We start from the raw sequence: 8,574 nt of genomic DNA on the forward strand, positions 1-8,574 counted from the left end.
TTTTAAGAAGGAATGAAATGTCCACCTTTTGGTCTTCCTCCTTCTTGAGTTCCTTGTGGTTTGTGGGTGGTTCTTCCTGTATTCCAAACTACTGGGCTAATAATCACTTATCAGAGAGTGCATACCGTGTTTGTTCTTTTGTGATTGGGTTACCTCACTCAGGATGATATTCTCCAGATCCATCCATTTCCCTAAAAATTTCATAAATTTATTGTTTTTAATAGCTGAGTAGTACTGCATTGTGTAGATGTACCACAATTTCTGTATCCACTCCTCTGTTGAGGGACATCTGGGTTGTTTCCAGTTTCTGGCTATTATAAATAAGGCTGCTATGAACATGGTGGAGCGTGTGTCCTTATTACATGTTGCATATAATTTTTCTTAAAAAAGCAAATAGTAGCTATGTGTACTGATATGATATATTTCATGAAGAAAGACACAGCCCGTTACTAACAGTAGCCTGAAATAAAAATGAACTAGAGATTTCACACATATAATTTTAAAGAAAAAAAATGTTTTGATTTATTTTTTTTCTTATTGTAGCTAAAAATTTTATTCATACTTTAGGATAATTTTAGGTCATTATTTTCCAAATTAATGCTGGTTTTCATCAGAAGCAGGATTGGACCATAAATTTTAAGGTTCCTTTTAAAACTTAAATATTCTAGATCATAATACCACCTCATGTCAGAAGGATGGGTATTTTCAAAAGGTCAAAGAAAATGAAGAGTCATGGAAACTGTGGCAAAAGGGACCCTTTGTACTCTGATAGAAGGAATGAAATTAATATGGACATTATTTAAAACTGCATGGATTTTCCAATCTATGACTGACATGACTAATAAAATCATCTCATTATAACACCTAGCTGTCCAACGATAGGGGGGTAGGTAAGAAAGTTTGTCACACACACACACACACACACACACACACACACATGCTCATTGAATGAGAACTGGTCCCGAAATTAAGGATGCATGATAGGGTATTATATTACTCCAAGGTCTAAAGCACAGAAAGACAAACACTGTGTAATGTACCTGATATGTGCAGTGCATGGTAATTATAAAATCAGCCTAGAAAGTGGTTAAAGGGGTAAGGAGATGGGAAAGAGGGAATGGAAAGATTATGATTGAATGTATGTGTCCTGGAGAGCCAATGTGCAGCAATGGACTGTGGCCATGGCAATAAAGTGTGCATATGAAATTTGCCTGGAAAGCAGATAGTAAATATTCAAACTACACAGGAAAGAAACTGTGCAAAGTGATGGGTGTGGTAGTTAGCTTAATTATAATGACTGCTTTAAAATGTATACATATATTAGAGCATCACATTGTATATCTTAAATATTGGTAACTTTCTCAGCTACACATCAACAAATCTGGAATATCCCCGAATTCCTACAATTGCTGATTAACCAGTTACAATTTTTCAATAATAATTAGTATTTTCTGCTTCTTCTCAAGTCTTTCTGCATCAATGTTTCCTTTGATCCTTGGTCCTTGAAATTCCATTTTTCCCATACTTCTAATTAATGAACCTGCTTAGAATTTTAAACAATTCAAATTATATGGGCTAAAAGTATATAAATATTTTACAGTTACCTAATAGTATTTACTTACATTATAAATCACAATATATACTTTACACTATACATTTTAAATGAACCCTAAATAAATTCCCTCTGTTTATTTTGATAGATGAGACTATCTATTGGGCCATTTGGAAGATGTTCTGAACTCTGAGGAGCTTTTTGCTCAAAATATTGAAGCAAACTCACAGGAGGTCAGCACTTACTCGTTGCATTCAATATTTATTGGACTACTGGGTGTAAGGTAATTGGTTCTACTATAAAATGCATCAGTGAATTTGTCTTTCTTCCTAGATCATGCTATTGGGTCTACTAATGCTTTTTCTCATGGGATAAAACAGGGTTTCCTATACTAAAAAGAGTAAGTTTTCATCTGAGGAGACTTAGAGCAGAATTCTCTTGCAATGTTTAGAGAGTGATAAAATGAATATACTGAAACTAATAAGACTTCTTACACTGTCCTTCCACTTTGTATCTTTATGATATTTTGGTATTTTTGTTATGATTTCCCACACTTGAAGCACTTTTTATTTATCCATTCACATATTTCAAAGTCTAGATGTGTACAGAAAATGTGAAATATATTTTCTGCACTTTCTTCCATTACTTTACCTTTGACAGACCATTAAATGTGATCATAGCCAAAACATGAAGCTCTTTGTAATTTTTCTCTCATTTTAATGTAGTCTGAATGTAAAGAATCCGAAGGGACCTTTGGTGTCTGTCACTGGGCTGGTTGGCTCTGGAAAATCATTTGTGCGGCCTGCCTTTCTCAGAGAATAGAAAAATGGAGCTGTCCAATGAAAGGTAGCACTAACTACCCCATTTTTACCATTTCCTAGTTGAAATGACAATGGGCAACTTGTCATCAGTGTCAAAAGTTGATTGAATTTTACAGGACTCAATAGGCATCCCTAGTTTATAATAAACATTTAGTATCCATTAAAATTGATTATCTATGGGTGGATTAGTAGAATATTGTCCTCAAGATTACTCAACAAATCATTTATGAATGTTCATAATAATCATTTGATTATTTTAAACTGAATTTCAACCAATTATAAAGAAATGAGTGTGAATGTATAAATTGATTAGCTTTTTAATTTTCATTCATTACAAGGCTCCTAAGTATGTCCAAGACTTTTCTATGATTTTTTTTTTGAGCTGCTCATGCACAGGATCTTTGGTCTAAACAAAAAATGTATCAGAAAAATGCCATTAATGCCTTACTTTAAGACAGAGACTATGAATCATGAGGTAATCTTGTTTCAGTCATTTATTCTATTCTTAAACACTATGAAGATACTGTAAGAATTAAGTTCTTAATCGGGAGTATTGTTTTGTTTTGAAACCTAAGATTTTTCCAGTGAGTTTTTCTTTAGGTATAATTAACAATTAGGTTAAACACTATCCTCAGAGATCTTCATGTGTCTGAAACCAGTTTCTTTCCACCATTACTTTATTCTCCTCTCTGAGATAAAGAACGCCTTTTCTTTCTAAATAATGTATTTTTCCTCTTAACCTTACATACTTCTTGATTCTTTTTCTTTAGAGCAACAGTATTCAACCTGTGGGCTGCAGCCGCCTGGGGCTGAACAAGCCCTTTCACTAAGATCGGATAGCTTGCCTATCAGATATTTACATTATGATTCACATCTGTAGCAAAACTGCAGTTATGAAGTGGCAACAGACGTATTTTATGATTGGGGGTCACCATAACATGAGGAACTGTATCAAATGGTTGTACCATTTGGATTGTTGAGAACCACTGCTTCAGAGTCAAGGATTTAAACTATTTATTTTCCTCTCATCATTTCTGATGCCTACCCTAGAATCAAATGTGCGATCTCTGTGGCTTTATTTTTTTTTTCAGGGAACCATTTATGAACAGCTTTGTAATCTAATCTAATGCACATATACATTTCACTCTGATATATACTTTCCTATAACCTTTGTATTCTTCATGATTGACATTACCCTTATTTATATTTTAAGATGACTGTGATTTTCCCTAGAAACACATAAGGCATATATTCACTTTGCTTTTGTCTAATGCTTTCAGCTATTTTCACTTAAAAATTCTTGAGCATGGAGTGTGTACCACAATATCATGGAAACAGGCATGAATAAGATATTTCATCTTTCACTGATCAGTCCAGTGTGTCTAAAAAGCAAAAGCAGTTTTGACCAATATTTAAGTAAGCTATTAGAAATTAATAAAAGAAAAAAGCCAACAAAATCTGGTTCATGTGGAAATAAAATAATCTTGAATGGAATATCCTTTTATTTGGTCTTGAAAATTCACTAGAAATTGATAAATATAAAGATGATTTCTGGTTCAGGTTTTACTTAGTGCATTTGCTATAAACCCTGGCCTAGAGATTAGATAAGGTGATGCATAAAGACCTAGCAGAGACATCCAGTTCCCCAGAAACCAAGCCTACCAGTGCTTTCCTTTTGATCTCATATTGCAACATTTACATTTACAGATTATATCTTGCACTGCACCATTAGGGATTATCTCTAGTATGTTTGGACTCTTGTAACCAAAGAGATCATGGTGATAAAAGAAACCATAACAATGTCACTGTCTCTGATCACTCAGTAGAGATACCTTATTGATGTTAACTTATAGATATTCAAGTTAAAGGAGTTGATGTGATTTTGTGGTCGTGTTGGCCTTTGGGAAGCATTTTATATTAATCAATGGCAACATTTGGAGGATGACATCTTACAATATTTCTCTCAGTTTTAAAATCTTGACTTTATTATATTTTATTTTGATAATATCTAGTAAAATAAAATGACCATTATTATTAGATGAGCCATATATCCTCAATAATTTTTGCTCACAGCTTTATCTATCTCAATGTTCACAGGCCACTGAGGCATATTTTATGTCACAGGATAAAGTGAGGCCACTAATTCTCTCTAGGACAGTTGATTCCTCTCCTTTCTGCAAACTCATATCAGGCACTGGTCATGCAGCTTAATGATTCTGGACTCAGTGTACCCCAAGGAAACAGAGATTTAGGGACCATTATTGAAATGCAAGAATTACATTTTAATGTATTATCTTATGAATAAAAACAAAAAGGAATTTTCCTTTATATATGAAAAGATAAATAAATAAATAAATAAATAAATAAATAAATAAATAAATAAATATAACAAATAGGAAAATGTGCCATATCTCCTATGGGTCATCAGGTGTTTCTCTATTCCTGTAGTTTCAATAAAAGATCATGCCCCTTAATGTAATATTTTGTGTGTTTAATAACTACACTACTGTGGTCAATCTTTTCATCTGTGTTCTTTATCTTCCTTTATTTTCTGCTTATCTTGTTTTATATGTCACAACTATCCAAAATGAATTTCATATGTAGAGTGTTTTAAGATGTTGTCTTAACAAAAGGTTAGAATATTCATCTTTCAAGCTCATTCAGGATTAGTTACTTCTGGGTTAAAATAAGGTCAGATCTGTTTTTGATCAGTTAGTGTTTTTATCAAAAGTCTTTTGCTTGTTCAACAAAGAAGAATTGAATGTCAATCTTACTGTTAAAAGTATTTTCTACAAATCAAATGGCTAATGGTTGCATATAAACCTGCCTCAGAAAGCACTTTAGGCCTTTGCTATTGCAGAGTATGCAATCCTCAAAATAGTTGAACCTTATTTAAGTAGAATACACAGTGCAAGCTGTATAGGTAAGCCTCAATTCAAGTATCCTAGCTTAATTTTTAGAAGAAAAACAGTTATGATTACATTTTATACAGAATATTGTAATATATTAATCCAAAATATAATTTATTTCATAAAGCCACACAGGAACACTGATGCATGTACACACTATAGACTTATACCACACAGGTTTCCCTCTAGAAAGAGTTTCCTGGAAATACCACCATCATGAAGGAAATTCCATCACAGTTGGCTTTGGCTATTAGAGAGCTTCCTTGCCTGTGGCCCCACCCATGTTCAGCAAATTGATAAGGATACTGATGGACAGCTTGTGTTGGCACAGGAGTTGTCAGACATGATACACAATAAAACTCTCCCATGCTTATTCTTAATGCTTTCACTTCCATTCCCATAGATTTCCCAACATGAAATATGCAACTTCAAACTTTCTCAATACAATATGATTTTGTTCCCCTGATATTCATATATTGACATTTTAACCTCCCATAGCTCAGAATGTGACTGTCTATAGAGACAGTGTTAAGTTAAAGCAATCTCATTAGGGTAGACCATAACTCCATATCATTGGGGAGCTTATCAAGAGGAGATGGGTTGGAACAGAGATCCATGCACAAAAGGGACACTATGGAAAACACAAAGAGAGAGCATCTACCTACAAACCAAGGAGAGAGGCTATAGAAGGAAGTGTGCCTCAGACAGGAGGATGCTTGGTTCCAGAGTTGTGGGGACACAAATGTCTCTTGCTTAAACCACTCCACCTGTAAGACATAGATTCAGCATTTGCTTCCAAAGAGTTATGCTAAAGACAAACACCAGATTGAAACACCAATATAAATTGGAAGCACAGAGTAACTCATTTGAAGAAAATTTTACTAAGCATATATAATATTAAAAGAGAGTTCCATGATCATCCTACAATTGTACATAGGAAATAAACTTGATAATTCTCCTGAATTATATATAATAGAATATTCAGTGTGTGTGTGTCCCTAGTTATTGTTCTACTGCTGGGAAAAGTCACAATGCATGACCAAGTTAACTTACTAGGAAAAAAAGCATTTAATTGGGACTTGTTTAGAGATTCACTGTGAGTCCATGATTGTTGGGAAACCCTCTTATTAAGATCATAATCTACCATGACCTGACAGCTCCCTGAGGTACAAAATGGAGAGCTCCCTTTTCCAGCAGGGTTTCCTCTTCTTCACCTGACCTTATCTGGGGAGTCCTACCCCCACATCCTCTACCTGAAAAATGTCTCATAGTTCTTTGTCAAATTACAATTCCAACTCCCTTTCTCCTCATAAGAACTTCTACTATGAGCACCTGGAATGCCTCTCCATGCAAATGAGACATTCCCAGCACCTTAAGCCCCAGCCAATATGCATTCACTCTAAGAAACTCCCTTCCCACTCTCCAAGGCTCACATACCCCCAAATAAAGTAAACAAACTGTTCCACTGAATATTGTCTAAGAGAGCTGAAAGCCTCAGAGAAGGCTTCCCCCTCACACCCAGCATGTACAGCTAGAAGCTGGGGGCTTACGTAAGATATCAGGCAGAAGGCAGAGATAGGACTGCCATGGGCTTTTGAAATATCAAACCCTATCCCCAATGACAGACAAATGTCTTCTATGATGTCAGACCTTCCTATACTTCCCAAAATGTTCCAACAATAGACCAAGCATTTAAGCATATGAACTTATGATGGCCATTCTCATTCAAATCACCACAATATGCCAACTATACAAATAATTCATATATGTTGAAATTATACTGGGGTACAATAGGTATTTTTCTTGACCTTTTTTCTTTTGGGGGGCTCTTTATCTTATGGTTCCTAGCATACTTTGATTCAAAATTACATTTTACAAGAAAACACTCTTTTCAACTCCATCACAAAGAAGCCATTTTATGAGTAGCTATTAGAAATCGTGTTCTCCTTGCTGACTTGGAACAGTTACCAAATGAATATCAGAGATCAAAGAAAAAATAAGGAAAATGTAATTTGTCATAACACGGGAATAAAAGAGCATTCATCTATGCTAAAAATATGTTACCGTTTTTTTTAACTGGAATCTTGAAGAGCTATGTAATTATAATTTTTGAAACTACTTATAACTCCTGCAGGAAAAGCAGGTAGGATGTCCACAGACATTCTCTTTTCTCTCTGTTCTTCTAGAACGAATGCCTTGGTCTTGCCCCTAGAACTGCAAAAGGTCACCAGCAGCAGCCTCCCTCTCCCTATACCCACCCCTGCCCACATTTCCTGTGGATCCCACAGACCATCCCCTCCTAATCCCTCTCCACCAACTCAGTGTATTCAGCTCCCTTCTGCAGACACTGCTGCTCATACAGACCTCACCTGTCAGAAAACCAAGTAGGCCATCTAGGCTATCTCAGACCTCTCACTCCTGCTCTCGCTCCCATTCCCACTCGCTCTCTCCGCGCGCGCGCGCGTGTGTGTGTGTGTGTGTGTGTGTGTGTGTGTGTGTTTTCCTAGAACCAACCCCCACTCTTCCCTCTGTCTCAGCCTCAAACATCAGCAGATATTCCCTGTGAACACACAAGTTATGTACACCAGAAAAACAGGCAACATACAGCTACTACACTCTTTAGAAATCCAGAGGGGAAATGTAAATGAAAGAATAAAACATCTGTCAAGCAAAGACAAACCCAGAAATCAGCACTTAGAACTATAATATATCCCATACCCAGATACCCGGGCATCATCTTTATAACATAATCAATAACAACCAGGGAAACAACACTTTTCACAATAGCCTCAAATAATACAAAATATCTTAGGGTCAACTCTAATCAAGCAAGTAAGACTTTATGATAAACATTTCAACTCTTTGAAGAAGGAAATTGAAGAAGGTATCAGAAGATGGATAGACCTTCCATGCTCACAGACCAGTAGGGTTAACACAGCAAAAATGATCTTCCTAGCAAAACCAATCTACAGATTTAATGCCATCCCTATCATAATTCCAACACAATTTTTCACAGAACATGAAAGGGCAGTTTTCAATTTCCTATGGGAAAAAAGGAATAATAAGAATAATACTGAACTATAAAAGAACTCCTGGAGGTACCACCATTCCTGATTTCAAGTTGTACTCTAGACTTACAGTAATAAAAGCTGCATGGTCTTGACATAAATACAAGAATAATCAGTGGAATCAAAATGACCCAGATATAAATCCAAACATACATACACCTGTTTTGTTTTTGTTTTTGTTTTTGTTTTTTGTAAAGTAGCCAGAAATACACACTAAAAAAAAA

At 35.3% G+C, this 8,574-nt stretch overlaps 1 protein-coding gene across 1 annotated transcript in view; it reads left to right on the forward strand.

Annotated features, from left to right (window-relative positions):
- Rbm11 (RNA binding motif protein 11) overlaps positions 1-8,574 on the forward strand; it is a 272,518-nt gene that overhangs the window by 69,566 nt on the left and 194,378 nt on the right. The window contains exon 6 of the transcript XR_004116803.1: positions 1,701-1,835. The gene's annotated coding sequence lies outside the window, so the exon portion shown is untranslated. The remainder of the gene's footprint in view (positions 1-1,700; positions 1,836-8,574) is intronic.

Source organism: Mastomys coucha, unplaced genomic scaffold, assembly GCF_008632895.1.
Source record: "Mastomys coucha isolate ucsf_1 unplaced genomic scaffold, UCSF_Mcou_1 pScaffold12, whole genome shotgun sequence".
Lineage (NCBI taxonomy): Eukaryota > Metazoa > Chordata > Mammalia > Rodentia > Muridae > Mastomys > Mastomys coucha.